Raw genomic sequence first — 14,850 nt, forward strand, 5'->3', positions numbered from 1 at the left:
GCTGATTTCTTTTCCCGTGATAAAAAGCCTTCTGTTTCGACCGCCAAACCTCTCAGGGGAGCATTTGCAACCGTTTGGCACCATGTTTGAGTGAATAGCCGAATGTCAGATATTTGATGAAATTGTGACCCCGGGGCTTAGGGATTTTTTCAAAAAAATCTTTTTCTGCCGGTTAAGTTTTCGAGGGCTGATTTCTTTTCCCGTGATAAAAAGCCTTCTGTTTCGACCACCAAACCTCTCACGGGAGCATTTGAAACCGTTTGGCACCATTTTTGAGTGAATTGCCGAAAGTCAGATTTTTGATGAAATTGTGACCCCGGGGCTTAGGGATTTTTTTCAAAAAAATCTTTTTCTGCCGGTTAAGTTGTCTTGGGCTGATTTCTTTTCCCGTGATAAAAAGCCTTCTGTTTCGACCGCCAAACCTCTCAGGGGAGCATTTGCAACCATTTGGCACCATGTTTGAGTGAATAGCCGAATGTCAGATATTTGATGAAATTGTGACCCCCGGGCTTAGGGATTTTTTCAAAAAAATCTTTTTCTGCCGGTTAAGTTTTCGAGGGCTGATTTCTTTTGCCGTGATAAAAAGCCTTCTGTTTCGACCACCAAACCTCTCACGGGAGCATTTGAAACCGTTTGGGACCATTTTTGAGTGAAATGCCGAAAGTCTGATTTTTGATGAAATTGTGACCCCGGGGCTTAGGGATTTTTTCAAAAAAATCTTTTTCTGCCGGTTAAGTTGTCGAGGGCTGTTTTCTTTTCCTGTGATAAAAACCCTTTTCTTTCGACCGCCAAACTTCTCACGGGAGCATTTGCAACCGTTTGGCACCATTTTTCTGCCGGTTATGTTGTCCATGGCTGATTTCTAGCTCTGTGATATAAAGCCTTCTGTTTCGACTGCCAAACCTCTCAGGGGAGCATTTGAAACCGTTTGGGACCATTTTTGAGTGAATTGCCGAAAGTCAGATTTTTGATGAAATTGTGACCCCGGGGCTTAGGGATATTTTCAAAAAAATATTTTTCTGCCGGTTAAGTTGTCTTGGACTGATTTCTTTTCCTTTGATAAAAAGCCTTCTGTTTCGACCGCCAAACCTCTCATGGGAGCATTTGCAACAGTTTGGCACTATTTTTGAGTGAAATGCCGAAAGTCAGATTTCTGATGAAATTGTGACTCATCGGGTTAGGAATTTTTCCAAAAAAATATTTTTCTGCCGGTTAAGTTTTTTGGGCTGATTTCCTTTCCCGTGAGAAAAAGCCTTCTGTTTCGACCGCCAAACCTCTCAGGGGAGCATTTGCAACCGTTTGGCACAATTTTTGAGTTAATTGCCGAAAGTCAGATTTTTGATGAAATTGTGACCCCGGGGCTTAGGGATTTTTTCAAAAAAATCTTTTTCTGCCGGTTACTTTGTCTTGGGCTGATTTCTTTTCCCGTGATAAAAAGCCTTCTGTTTCGACCGCCAAACCTCTCAGGGGAGCATTTGCAACCGTTTGGCACCATGTTTGAGTGAATAGCCGAATGTCAGATATTTGATGAAATTGTGACTCGGGGCTTAGGGATTTTTTCAAAAAAATCTTTTTCTGCTGGTTAAGTTGTCTTGGGCTGATTTCTTTTCCCGTGATAAAAAGCCTTCTGTTTCGACCGCCAAACCTCTCAGGGGAGCATTTGCAACCGTTTGGGACCATTTTTGAGTGAAATGCCGAAAGTCTGATTTTTGATGAAATTGTGACCCCGGGGCTTAGGGATTTTTTCAAAAAAATCTTTTTCTGCCGGTTAAGTTTTCGAGGGCTGATTTCTTTTCCCGTGATAAAAAGCCTTCAGTTTCGACGACCAAACCTCTCACGGGAGCATTTACAACTGTTTGGCACCATTTTTGAGTGAATTGCCGAAAGTCAGATTTTTGATGAAATTGTGACCCCGGGGCTTAGGGATTTTTTCAAAAAAATCTTTTTCTGCCGGTGAAGTTTTTTGGGCTGATTTCCTTTCCCTTGATAAAAAGCCTTCTGTTTCGACCGCCAAACCTCTCACGGGAGCATTTCAAACCGTTTGGGACCATTTTTGAGTGAAATGCCGAAAGTCTGATTTTTGATGAAATGGTGACCCCGCGGCTTAGGGATATTTTCAAAAAAATATTTTTCTGCCGGGTAAGTTGTTTTGGACTGATTTCCTTTCCCGTGATAAAAAGCCTTCCGTTTCGACCGCTAAACCTCTCAGAGGAGCATTTGCAACCGTTTGGCACCATGTTTGAGTGAATTGCCGAATGTCAGATTTTTGATGAAATTGTGACCCCGGGGCCTAGGGATTTTTTAAAAAAAATCTTTTTCTGCCGGTTAAGTTGTCTTGGGCTGATTTCTTTTCCTTTGATAAAAAGCCTTCTGTTTCGACCGCCAAACCTCTCACGGGAGCATTTGCAACCGTTTGGGACCATTTTTGAGTGAAATGCCGAAAGTCTGATTTTTGATGAAATTGTGACCCCGCGGCTTAGGGATATTTTCAAAAAAATATTTTTCTGCCGGGTAAGTTGTTTTGGACTGATTTCCTTTCCCGTGATAAAAAGCCTTCCGTTTCGACCGCTAAACCTCTCAGAGGAGCATTTGCAACCGTTTGGCACCATGTTTGAGTGAATAGCCGAATGTCAGATATTTGATGAAATTGTGACCCCGGGGCTTAGGGATTTTTTCAAAAAAATCTTTTTCTGCCGGTTAAGTTTTCGAGGGCTGATTTCTTTTCCCGTGATAAAAAGCCTTCTGTTTCGACCACCAAACCTCTCACGGGAGCATTTGAAACCGTTTGGCACGATTTTTGAGTGAATTGCCGAAAGTCAGATTTTTGATGAAATTGTGACCCCGGGGCTTAGGGATTTTTTTCAAAAAAATCTTTTTCTGCCGGTTAAGTTGTCTTGGGCTGATTTCTTTTCCCGTGATAAAAAGCCTTCTGTTTCGACCGCCAAACCTCTCAGGGGAGCATTTGCAACCGTTTGGCACCATGTTTGAGTGAATAGCCGAATGTCAGATATTTGATGAAATTGTGACCCCGGGGCTTAGGGATTTTTTCAAAAAAATCTTTTTCTGCTGGTTAAGTTTTCGAGGGCTGATTTCTTTTGCCGTGATAAAAAGCCTTCTGTTTCGACCACCAAACCTCTCACGGGAGCATTTGAAACCGTTTGGGACCATTTTTGAGTGAAATGCCGAAAGTCTGATTTTTGATGAAATTGTGACCCCGGGGCTTAGGGATTTTTTCAAAAAAATCTTTTTCTGCCGGTTAAGTTGTCGAGGGCTGTTTTCTTTTCCTGTGATAAAAACCCTTTTCTTTCGACCGCCAAACTTCTCACGGGAGCATTTGCAACCGTTTGGCACCATTTTCCTGCCGGTTATGTTGTCCATGGCTGATTTCTAGCTCTGTGATATAAAGCCTTCTGTTTCGACTGCCAAACCTCTCAGGGGAGCATTTGAAACCGTTTGGGACCATTTTTGAGTGAATTGCCGAAAGTCAGATTTTTGATGAAATTGTGACCCCGGGGCTTAGGGATATTTTCAAAAAAATATTTTTCTGCCGGTTACGTTGTTTTGGACTGATTTCCTTTCCCGTGATAAAAAGCCTTCCGTTTCGACCGCTAAACCTCTCAGGGGAGCATTTGCAACCGTTTGGCACTATTTTTGATTGAAATGCCGAAAGTCAGATTTCTGATGAAATTGTGACCCCGGGGCTTAGGGATTTTTTCAAAAAAATCTTTCTCTGCCGGTTAAGTTGTCTTGGGCTGATTTCTTTTCCTTTGATAAAAAGCCTTCTGTTTCGACCGCCAAACCTCTCAGGGGAGCATTTGCAACAGTTTGGCACTATTTTTGAGTGAAATGCCGAAAGTCAGATTTCTGATGAAATTGTGACTCCGCGGCTTAGGGATTTTTTCAAAAAAATATTTTTCTGCCGGTTAAGTTGTCTTGGGCTGATTTCTTTTCCCATGATAAAAAGCCTTCTGTTTCGACCGCCAAACCTCTCAGGGGAGCATTTGCAACCGTTTGGCACAATTTTTGAGTTAATTGCCGAAAATCAGATTTTTGATGAAATTGTTACCCCGGGGCTTAGGGATTTTTTCAAAAAAATCTTTTTCTGCCGGTTAAGTTTTCGAGGGCTGATTTCTTTTCCCGTGATAAAAAGCCTTCTGTTTCGACCACCAAACCTCTCACGGGAGCATTTGAAACCGTTTGGGACCATTTTTGAGTTAATTGCCGAAAGTCAGATTTTTGATGAAATTGTGACCCCGGGGCTTAGGGATTTTTTCAAAAAAATCTTTTTCTGCCGGTTAAGTTTTTTGGGCTGATTTCCTTTCCCTTGATAAAAAGCCTTCTGCTTCGACCGCCAAACCTCTCATGGGAGCATATGCAACCGTTTGGCACCATATTTGAGTGAATTGCCGAATGTCAGATTTTTGATGAAATTGTGACCCCGGGGCTTAGGGATTTTTTCAAAAAAATCTTTTTCTGCCTGTTAAGTTTTCGAAGGCTGATTTCTTTTCCTTTGATAAAAAGCCTTTTGTTTCGACCGCCAAACCTCTCATGGGAGCATTTGCAACCGTTTGGCACTATTTTTGAGTGAAATGCCGAAAGTCAGATTTCTGATGAAATTGTGACTCCACGGCTTAGGGATTTTTTCAAAAAAATTTTTTTCTGCCGGTTAAGTTTTTTGGGCTGATTTCCTTTCCCGTGATAAAAAGCCTTCTCTTTCGACCGCCAAACCTCTCAGGGGAGCATTTGCAACCGTTTGGCACTATTTTTGAGTGAAATGCCGAAAGTCAGATTTCTGATGAAATTGTGACCCCGGGGCTTAGGGATTTTTTCAAAAAAATCTTTTTCTGCCGGTTAAGTTTTCGAGGGCTGATTTCTTTTCCCGTGATAAAAAGCCTTCAGTTTCGACGACCAAACCTCTCACGGGAGCATTTACAACTGTTTGGCACCATTTTTGAGTGAATTGCCGAAAGTCAGATTTTTGATGAAATTGTGACCCCGGGGCTTAGGGATTTTTTCAAAAAAATCTTTTTCTGCCGGTGAAGTTTTTTGGGCTGATTTCCTTTCCCTTGATAAAAAGCCTTCTGTTTCGACCGCCAAACCTCTCACGGGAGCATTTCAAACCGTTTGGGACCATTTTTGAGTGAAATGCCGAAAGTCTGATTTTTGATGAAATGGTGACCCCGCGGCTTAGGGATATTTTCAAAAAAATATTTTTCTGCCGGGTAAGTTGTTTTGGACTGATTTCCTTTCCCGTGATAAAAAGCCTTCCGTTTCGACCGCTAAACCTCTCAGAGGAGCATTTGCAACCGTTTGGCACCATGTTTGAGTGAATTGCCGAATGTCAGATTTTTGATGAAATTGTGACCCCGGGGCCTAGGGATTTTTTAAAAAAAATCTTTTTCTGCCGGTTAAGTTGTCTTGGGCTGATTTCTTTTCCTTTGATAAAAAGCCTTCTGTTTCGACCGCCAAACCTCTCACGGGAGCATTTGCAACCGTTTGGGACCATTTTTGAGTGAAATGCCGAAAGTCTGATTTTTGATGAAATTGTGACCCCGCGGCTTAGGGATATTTTCAAAAAAATATTTTTCTGCCGGGTAAGTTGTTTTGGACTGATTTCCTTTCCCGTGATAAAAAGCCTTCCGTTTCGACCGCTAAACCTCTCAGAGGAGCATTTGCAACCGTTTGGCACCATGTTTGAGTGAATAGCCGAATGTCAGATATTTGATGAAATTGTGACCCCGGGGCTTAGGGATTTTTTCAAAAAAATCTTTTTCTGCCGGTTAAGTTTTCGAGGGCTGATTTCTTTTCCCGTGATAAAAAGCCTTCTGTTTCGACCACCAAACCTCTCACGGGAGCATTTGAAACCGTTTGGCACGATTTTTGAGTGAATTGCCGAAAGTCAGATTTTTGATGAAATTGTGACCCCGGGGCTTAGGGATTTTTTTCAAAAAAATCTTTTTCTGCCGGTTAAGTTGTCTTGGGCTGATTTCTTTTCCCGTGATAAAAAGCCTTCTGTTTCGACCGCCAAACCTCTCAGGGGAGCATTTGCAACCGTTTGGCACCATGTTTGAGTGAATAGCCGAATGTCAGATATTTGATGAAATTGTGACCCCGGGGCTTAGGGATTTTTTCAAAAAAATCTTTTTCTGCTGGTTAAGTTTTCGAGGGCTGATTTCTTTTGCCGTGATAAAAAGCCTTCTGTTTCGACCACCAAACCTCTCACGGGAGCATTTGAAACCGTTTGGGACCATTTTTGAGTGAAATGCCGAAAGTCTGATTTTTGATGAAATTGTGACCCCGGGGCTTAGGGATTTTTTCAAAAAAATCTTTTTCTGCCGGTTAAGTTGTCGAGGGCTGTTTTCTTTTCCTGTGATAAAAACCCTTTTCTTTCGACCGCCAAACTTCTCACGGGAGCATTTGCAACCGTTTGGCACCATTTTCCTGCCGGTTATGTTGTCCATGGCTGATTTCTAGCTCTGTGATATAAAGCCTTCTGTTTCGACTGCCAAACCTCTCAGGGGAGCATTTGAAACCGTTTGGGACCATTTTTGAGTGAATTGCCGAAAGTCAGATTTTTGATGAAATTGTGACCCCGGGGCTTAGGGATATTTTCAAAAAAATATTTTTCTGCCGGTTACGTTGTTTTGGACTGATTTCCTTTCCCGTGATAAAAAGCCTTCCGTTTCGACCGCTAAACCTCTCAGGGGAGCATTTGCAACCGTTTGGCACTATTTTTGATTGAAATGCCGAAAGTCAGATTTCTGATGAAATTGTGACCCCGGGGCTTAGGGATTTTTTCAAAAAAATCTTTCTCTGCCGGTTAAGTTGTCTTGGGCTGATTTCTTTTCCTTTGATAAAAAGCCTTCTGTTTCGACCGCCAAACCTCTCAGGGGAGCATTTGCAACAGTTTGGCACTATTTTTGAGTGAAATGCCGAAAGTCAGATTTCTGATGAAATTGTGACTCCGCGGCTTAGGGATTTTTTCAAAAAAATATTTTTCTGCCGGTTAAGTTGTCTTGGGCTGATTTCTTTTCCCATGATAAAAAGCCTTCTGTTTCGACCGCCAAACCTCTCAGGGGAGCATTTGCAACCGTTTGGCACAATTTTTGAGTTAATTGCCGAAAATCAGATTTTTGATGAAATTGTTACCCCGGGGCTTAGGGATTTTTTCAAAAAAATCTTTTTCTGCCGGTTAAGTTTTCGAGGGCTGATTTCTTTTCCCGTGATAAAAAGCCTTCTGTTTCGACCACCAAACCTCTCACGGGAGCATTTGAAACCGTTTGGGACCATTTTTGAGTTAATTGCCGAAAGTCAGATTTTTGATGAAATTGTGACCCCGGGGCTTAGGGATTTTTTCAAAAAAATATTTTTCTGCCGGTTAAGTTTTTTGGGCTGATTTCCTTTCCCTTGATAAAAAGCCTTCTGCTTCGACCGCCAAACCTCTCATGGGAGCATATGCAACCGTTTGGCACCATATTTGAGTGAATTGCCGAATGTCAGATTTTTGATGAAATTGTGACCCCGGGGCTTAGGGATTTTTTCAAAAAAATCTTTTTCTGCCTGTTAAGTTTTCGAAGGCTGATTTCTTTTCCTTTGATAAAAAGCCTTTTGTTTCGACCGCCAAACCTCTCATGGGAGCATTTGCAACCGTTTGGCACTATTTTTGAGTGAAATGCCGAAAGTCAGATTTCTGATGAAATTGTGACTCCACGGCTTAGGGATTTTTTCAAAAAATTTTTTTTCTGCCGGTTAAGTTTTTTGGGCTGATTTCCTTTCCCGTGATAAAAAGCCTTCTCTTTCGACCGCCAAACCTCTCAGGGGAGCATTTGCAACCGTTTGGCACTATTTTTGAGTGAAATGCCGAAAGTCAGATTTCTGATGAAATTGTGACCCCGGGGCTTAGGGATTTTTTCAAAAAAATCTTTTTCTGCCGGTTAAGTTGTCTTGGGCTGATTTCTTTTCCTTTGATAAAAAGCCTTCTGTTTCGACCGCCAAACCTCTCAGGGGAGCATTTGCAACCGTTTGGCACTATTTTTGAGTGAAATGCCGAAAGTCAGATTTCTGATGAAATTGTGACTCCACGGCTTAGGGATTTTTTCAAAAAAATTTTTTTCTGCCGGTTATGTTTTTTGGGCTGTTTTCCTTTCCCGTGATAAAAAGCCTTCCGTTTCGACCGCTAAACCTCTCAGGGGAGCATTTGCAACCGTTTGGGACCATTTTTGAGTGAATTGCCGAAAGTCAGATTTTTGATGAAATTGTGACCCCGGGGCTTAGGGATTTTTTCAAAAAAATCTTTTTCTGCCGGTTAAGTTGTCTTGGGCTGATTTCTTTTCCTTTGATAAAAAGCCTTCTGTTTCGACCGCCAAACCTCTCAGGGGAGCATTTGCAACCGTTTGGCACTATTTTTGAGTGAAATGCCGAAAGTCAGATTTCTGATGAAATTGTGACCCCGGGGCTTAGGGATTTTTTCAAAAAAATCTTTTTCTGCCGGTTAAGTTGTCTTGGGCTGATTTCTTTTCCTTTGATAAAAAGCCTTCTGTTTCGACCGCCAAACCTCTCATGGGAGCATTTGCAACAGTTTGGCACTATTTTTGAGTGAAATGCCGAAAGTCAGATTTCTGATGAAATTGTGACTCCGCGGCTTAGGGATTTTTTCAAAAAAATATTTTTCTGCCGGTTAAGTTTTTTGGGCTGATTTCCTTTCCCGTGAGAAAAAGCCTTCTGTTTCGACCGCCAAACCTCTCAGGGGAGCATTTGCAACCGTTTGGCACCATGTTTGAGTGAATTGCCGAATGTCAGATACTTGATGAAATTGTGAAACCGGCGGCCTAGGGATTTTTTCAAAAAAATCATTTTCTGCCGGTTAAGTTTTCGAGGGCTGATTTCTTTTCCCGTGATAAAAAGCCTTCTGTTTCGACCGCCAAACCTCTCAGGGGAGCATTTGCAACCGTTTGGCACCATGTTTGAGTGAATAGCCGAATGTCAGATATTTGATGAAATTGTGACCCCGGGGCTTAGGGATTTTTTCAAAAAAATCTTTTTCTGCCGGTTAAGTTTTCGAGGGCTGATTTCTTTTGCCGTGATAAAAAGCCTTCTGTTTCGACCACCAAACCTCTCACGGGAGCATTTGAAACCGTTTGGGACCATTTTTGAGTGAAATGCCGAAAGTCTGATTTTTGATGAAATTGTGACCCCGGGGCTTAGTGATTTTTTCAAAAAAATCTTTTTCTGCCGGTTAAGTTGTCAAGGGCTGTTTTCTTTTCCTGTGATAAAAACCCTTTTCTTTCGACCGCCAAACTTCTCACGGGAGCATTTGCAACCGTTTGGCACCATTTTTCTGCCGGTTATGTTGTCCATGGCTGATTTCTAGCTCTGAGATATAAAGCCTTCTGTTTCGACTGCCAAACCTCTCAGGGGAGCATTTGAAACCGTTTGGGACCATTTATGAGTGAATTGCCGAAAGTCAGATTTTTGATGAAATTGTGACCCCGGGGCTTAGGGATATTTTCAAAAAAATATTTTTCTGCCGGTTAAGTTGTTTTGGACTGATTTCCTTTCCCGTGATAAAAAGCCTTCCGTTTCGACCGCTAAACCTCTCAGGGGAGCATTTGCAACCGTTTGGCACTATTTTTGAGTGAAATGCCGAAAGTCAGATTTCTGATGAAATTGTGACCCCGGGGCTTAGGGATTTTTTCAAAAAAATCTTTCTCTGCCGGTTAAGTTGTCTTGGGCTGATTTCTTTTCCTTTGATAAAAAGCCTTCTGTTTCGTCCGCCAAACCTCTCAGGGGAGCATTTGCAACAGTTTGGCACTATTTTTGAGTGAAATGCCGAAAGTCAGATTTCTGATGAAATTGTGACTCCGCGGCTTAGGGATTTTTTCAAAAAAATATTTTTCTGCCGGTTAAGTTGTCTTGGGCTGATTTCTTTTCCCGTGATAAAAAGCCTTCTGTTTCGACCGCCAAACCTCTCAGGGGAGCATTTGCAACCGTTTGGCACAATTTTTGAGTTAATTGCCGAAAGTCAGATTTTTGATGAAATTGTTAGCCCGGGGCTTAGGGATTTTTTCAAAAAAATCTTTTTCTGCCGGTTAAGTTGTCTTGGGCTGATTTCTTTTCCCGTGATAAAAAGCCTTCTGTTTCGACCGCCAAACCTCTCAGGGGAGCATTTGCAACCGTTTCGCACTATTTTTGAGTGAAATGCCGAAAGTCAGATTTCTGATGAAATTGTGACTCCACGGCTTAGGGATTTTTTCAAAAAAATTTTTTTCTGCCGGTTATGTTTTTTGGGCTGTTTTCCTTTCCCGTGATAAAAAGCCTTCCGTTTCGACCGCTAAACCTCTCAGGGGAGCATTTGCAACCGTTTGGCACCATTTTTGAGTGAATTGCCGAAAGTCAGATTTTTGATGAAATTGTGACCCCGGGGCTTAGGGATTTTTTCAAAAAAATCTTTTTCTGCCGGTTAAGTTGTCTTGGGCTGATTTCTTTTCCTTTGATAAAAAGCCTTCTGTTTCGACCGCCAAACCTCTCAGGGGAGCATTTGCAACCGTTTGGCACTATTTTTGAGTGAAATGCCGAAAGTCAGATTTCTGATGAAATTGTGACCCCGGGGCTTAGGGATTTTTTCAAAAAAATCTTTTTCTGCCGGTTAAGTTGTCTTGGGCTGATTTCTTTTCCTTTGATAAAAAGCCTTCTGTTTCGACCGCCAAACCTCTCATGGGAGCATTTGCAACAGTTTGGCACTATTTTTGAGTGAAATGCCGAAAGTCAGATTTCTGATGAAATTGTGACTCCGCGGCTTAGGGATTTTTTCAAAAAAATATTTTTCTGCCGGTTAAGTTTTTTGGGCTGATTTCCTTTCCCGTGAGAAAAAGCCTTCTGTTTCGACCGCCAAACCTCTCAGGGGAGCATTTGCAACCGTTTGGCACCATGTTTGAGTGAATTGCCGAATGTCAGATATTTGATGAAATTGTGAAACCGGCGGCCTAGGGATTTTTTCAAAAAAATCTTTTTCTGCCGGTTAAGTTTTCGAGGGCTGATTTCTTTTCCCGTGATAAAAAGCCTTCTGTTTCGACCGCCAAACCTCTCAGGGGAGCATTTGCAACCGTTTGGCACCATGTTTGAGTGAATAGCCGAATGTCAGATATTTGATGAAATTGTGACCCCGGGGCTTAGGGATTTTTTCAAAAAAATCTTTTTCTGCCGGTTAAGTTTTCGAGGGCTGATTTCTTTTGCCGTGATAAAAAGCCTTCTGTTTCGACCACCAAACCTCTCACGGGAGCATTTGAAACCGTTTGGGACCATTTTTGAGTGAAATGCCGAAAGTCTGATTTTTGATGAAATTGTGACCCCGGGGCTTAGGGATTTTTTCAAAAAAATCTTTTTCTGCCGGTTAAGTTGTCAAGGGCTGTTTTCTTTTCCTGTGATAAAAACCCTTTTCTTTCGACCGCCAAACTTCTCACGGGAGCATTTGCAACCGTTTGGCACCATTTTTCTGCCGGTTATGTTGTCCATGGCTGATTTCTAGCTCTGAGATATAAAGCCTTCTGTTTCGACTGCCAAACCTCTCAGGGGAGCATTTGCAACCGTTTGGCACCATTTTTGAGTGAATTGCCGAAAGTCAGATTTTTGATGAAATTGTGACCCCGGGGCTTAGGGATATTTTCAAAAAAATATTTTTCTGCCGGTTAAGTTGTTTTGGACTGATTTCCTTTCCCGTGATAAAAAGCCTTCCGTTTCGACCGCCAAACCTCTCAGGGGAGCATTTGCAACCGTTTGGCACTATTTTTGAGTGAAATGCCGAAAGTCAGATTTCTGATGAAATTGTGACCCCGGGGCTTAGGGATTTTTTCAAAAAAATCTTTCTCTGCCGGTTAAGTTGTCTTGGGCTGATTTCTTTTCCTTTGATAAAAAGCCTTCTGTTTCGTCCGCCAAACCTCTCAGGGGAGCATTTGCAACAGTTTGGCACTATTTTTGAGTGAAATGCCGAAAGTCAGATTTCTGATGAAATTGTGACTCCGCGGCTTAGGGATTTTTTCAAAAAAATATTTTTCTGCCGGTTAAGTTGTCTTGGGCTGATTTCTTTTCCCGTGATAAAAAGCCTTCTGTTTCGACCGCCAAACCTCTCAGGGGAGCATTTGCAACCGTTTGGCACAATTTTTGAGTTAATTGCCGAAAGTCAGATTTTTGATGAAATTGTTAGCCCGGGGCTTAGGGATTTTTTCAAAAAAATCTTTTTCTGCCGGTTAAGTTGTCTTGGGCTGATTTCTTTTCCCGTGATAAAAAGCCTTCTGTTTCGACCGCCAAACCTCTCAGGGGAGCATTTGCAACCGTTTGGCACCATGTTTGAGTGAATAGCCGAATGTCAGATATTTGATGAAATTGTGACTCGGGGCTTAGGGATTTTTTCAAAAAAATATTTTTCTGCCGGTTAAGTTTTCGAGGGCTGATTTCTTTTCCCGTGATAAAAAGCCTTCTGTTTCGACCACCAAACCTCTCACGGGAGCATTTGAAACCGTTTGGGACCATTTTTGAGTTAATTGCCGAAAGTCAGATTTTTGATGAAATTGTGACCCCGGGGCCTAGGGATTTTTTTAAAAAAATCTTTTTCTGCCGGTTAAGTTTTCGAGGGCTGATTTCTTTTCCCGTGATAAAAAGCCTTCTGTTTCGACCGCCAAACCTCTCATGGGAGCATTTGCAACCGTTTGGCACCATGTTTGAGTGAATTGCCGAATGTCAGATTTTTGATGAAATTGTGACCCCGGGGCTTAGGGATTTTTTCAAAAAAATCTTTTTCTGCCTGTTAAGTTTTCGAGGGCTGATTTCTTTTCCTTTGATAAAAAGCCTTCTGTTTCGACCGCCAAACCTCTCATGGGAGCATTTGCAACCGTTTGGCACTATTTTTGAGTGAAATGCCGAAAGTCAGATTTCTGATGAAATTGTGACTCCACGGCTTAGGGATTTTTTCAAAAAAAAAATTTTCTGCCGGTTAAGTTTTTTGGGCTGATTTCCTTTCCCGTGATAAAAAGCCTTCTGTTTCGACCGCCAAACCTCTCAGGGGAGCATTTGCAACCGTTTGGCACTATTTTTGAGTGAAATGCCGAAAGTCAGATTTCTGATGAAATTGTGACCCCGGGGCTTAGGGATTTTTTCAAAAAAATCTTTTTCTGCCGGTTAAGTTGTCTTGGGCTGATTTCTTTTCCTTTGATAAAAAGCCTTCTGTTTCGACCGCCAAACCTCTCAGGGGAGCATTTGCAACCGTTTGGCACTATTTTTGAGTGAAATGCCGAAAGTCAGATTTTTGATGAAATTGTGACTCCACGGCTTAGGGATTTTTTCAAAAAAAAATTTTTCTGCCGGTTAAGTTTTTTGGGCTGATTTCCTTTCCCGTGATAAAAAGCCTTCCGTTTCGACCGCTAAACCTCTCAGCGGAGCATTTGCAACCGTTTGGCACCATTTTTGAGTGAATTGCCGAAAGTCAGATTTTTGATGAAATTGTGACCCCGGGGCTTAGGGATTTTTTCAAAAAAATCTTTTTCTGCCGGTTAAGTTGTCTTGGGCTGATTTCTTTTCCTTTGATAAAAAGCCTTCTGTTTCGACCGCCAAACCTCTCACGGGAGCATTTGCAACCGTTTGGCACCATGTTTGAGTGAATAGCCGAATGTCAGATATTTGATGAAATTGTGACTCGGGGCTTAGGGATTTTTTCAAAAAAATATTTTTCTGCCGGTTAAGATTTCGAGGGCTGATTTCTTTTCCCGTGATAAAAAGCCTTCTGTTTCGACCACCAAACCTCTCACGGGAGCATTTGAAACCGTTTGGGACCATTTTTGAGTTAATTGCCGAAAGTCAGATTTTTGATGAAATTGTGACCCCGGGGCTTAGGGATTTTTTCAAAAAAATCTTTTTCTGCCGGTGAAGTTTTTTGGGCTGATTTCCTTTCCCTTGATAAAAAGCCTTCTGCTTCGACCGCCAAACCTCTCATGGGAGCATTTGCAACCGTTTGGCACCATGTTTGAGTGAATTGCCAAATGTCAGATTTTTGATGAAATTGTGACACCGGGGCCTAGGGATTTTTTTAAAAAAATCTTTTTCTGCCGGTTAAGTTTTCGAGGGCTGATTTCTTTTCCCGTGATAAAAAGCCTTCTGTTTCGACCGCCAAACCTCTCATGGGAGCATTTGCAACCGTTTGGCACCATGTTTGAGTGAATTGCCGAATGTCAGATTTTTGATGAAATTGTGACCCCGGGGCTTAGGGATTTTTTCAAAAAAATCTTTTTCTGCCTGTTAAGTTTTCGAGGGCTGATTTCTTTTCCTTTGATAAAAAGCCTTCTGTTTCGACCGCCAAACCTCTCATGGGAGCATTTGCAACCGTTTGGCACTATTTTTGAGTGAAATGCCGAAAGTCAGATTTCTGATGAAATTGTGACTCCACGGCTTAGGGATTTTTTCAAAAAAAAATTTTTCTGCCGGTTAAGTTTTTTGGGCTGATTTCCTTTCCCGTGATAAAAAGCCTTCTGTTTCGACCGCCAAACCTCTCAGGGGAGCATTTGCAACCGTTTGGCACTATTTTTGAGTGAAATGCCGAAAGTCAGATTTCTGATGAAATTGTGACCCCGGGGCTTAGGGATTTTTTCAAAAAAATCTTTTTCTGCCGGTTAAGTTGTCTTGGGCTGATTTCTTTTCCTTTGATAAAAAGCCTTCTGTTTCGACCGCCAAACCTCTCAGGGGAGCATTTGCAACCGTTTGGCACCATTTTTGAGTGAATTGCCGAAAGTCAGATTTTTGATGAAATTGTGACCCCGGGGCTTAGGGATTTTTTCAAAAAAATATTTTTCTGCCGGTTAAGTTGTC

Source organism: Podarcis raffonei, chromosome 5 (assembly GCF_027172205.1).
Source record: "Podarcis raffonei isolate rPodRaf1 chromosome 5, rPodRaf1.pri, whole genome shotgun sequence".
Lineage (NCBI taxonomy): Eukaryota > Metazoa > Chordata > Lepidosauria > Squamata > Lacertidae > Podarcis > Podarcis raffonei.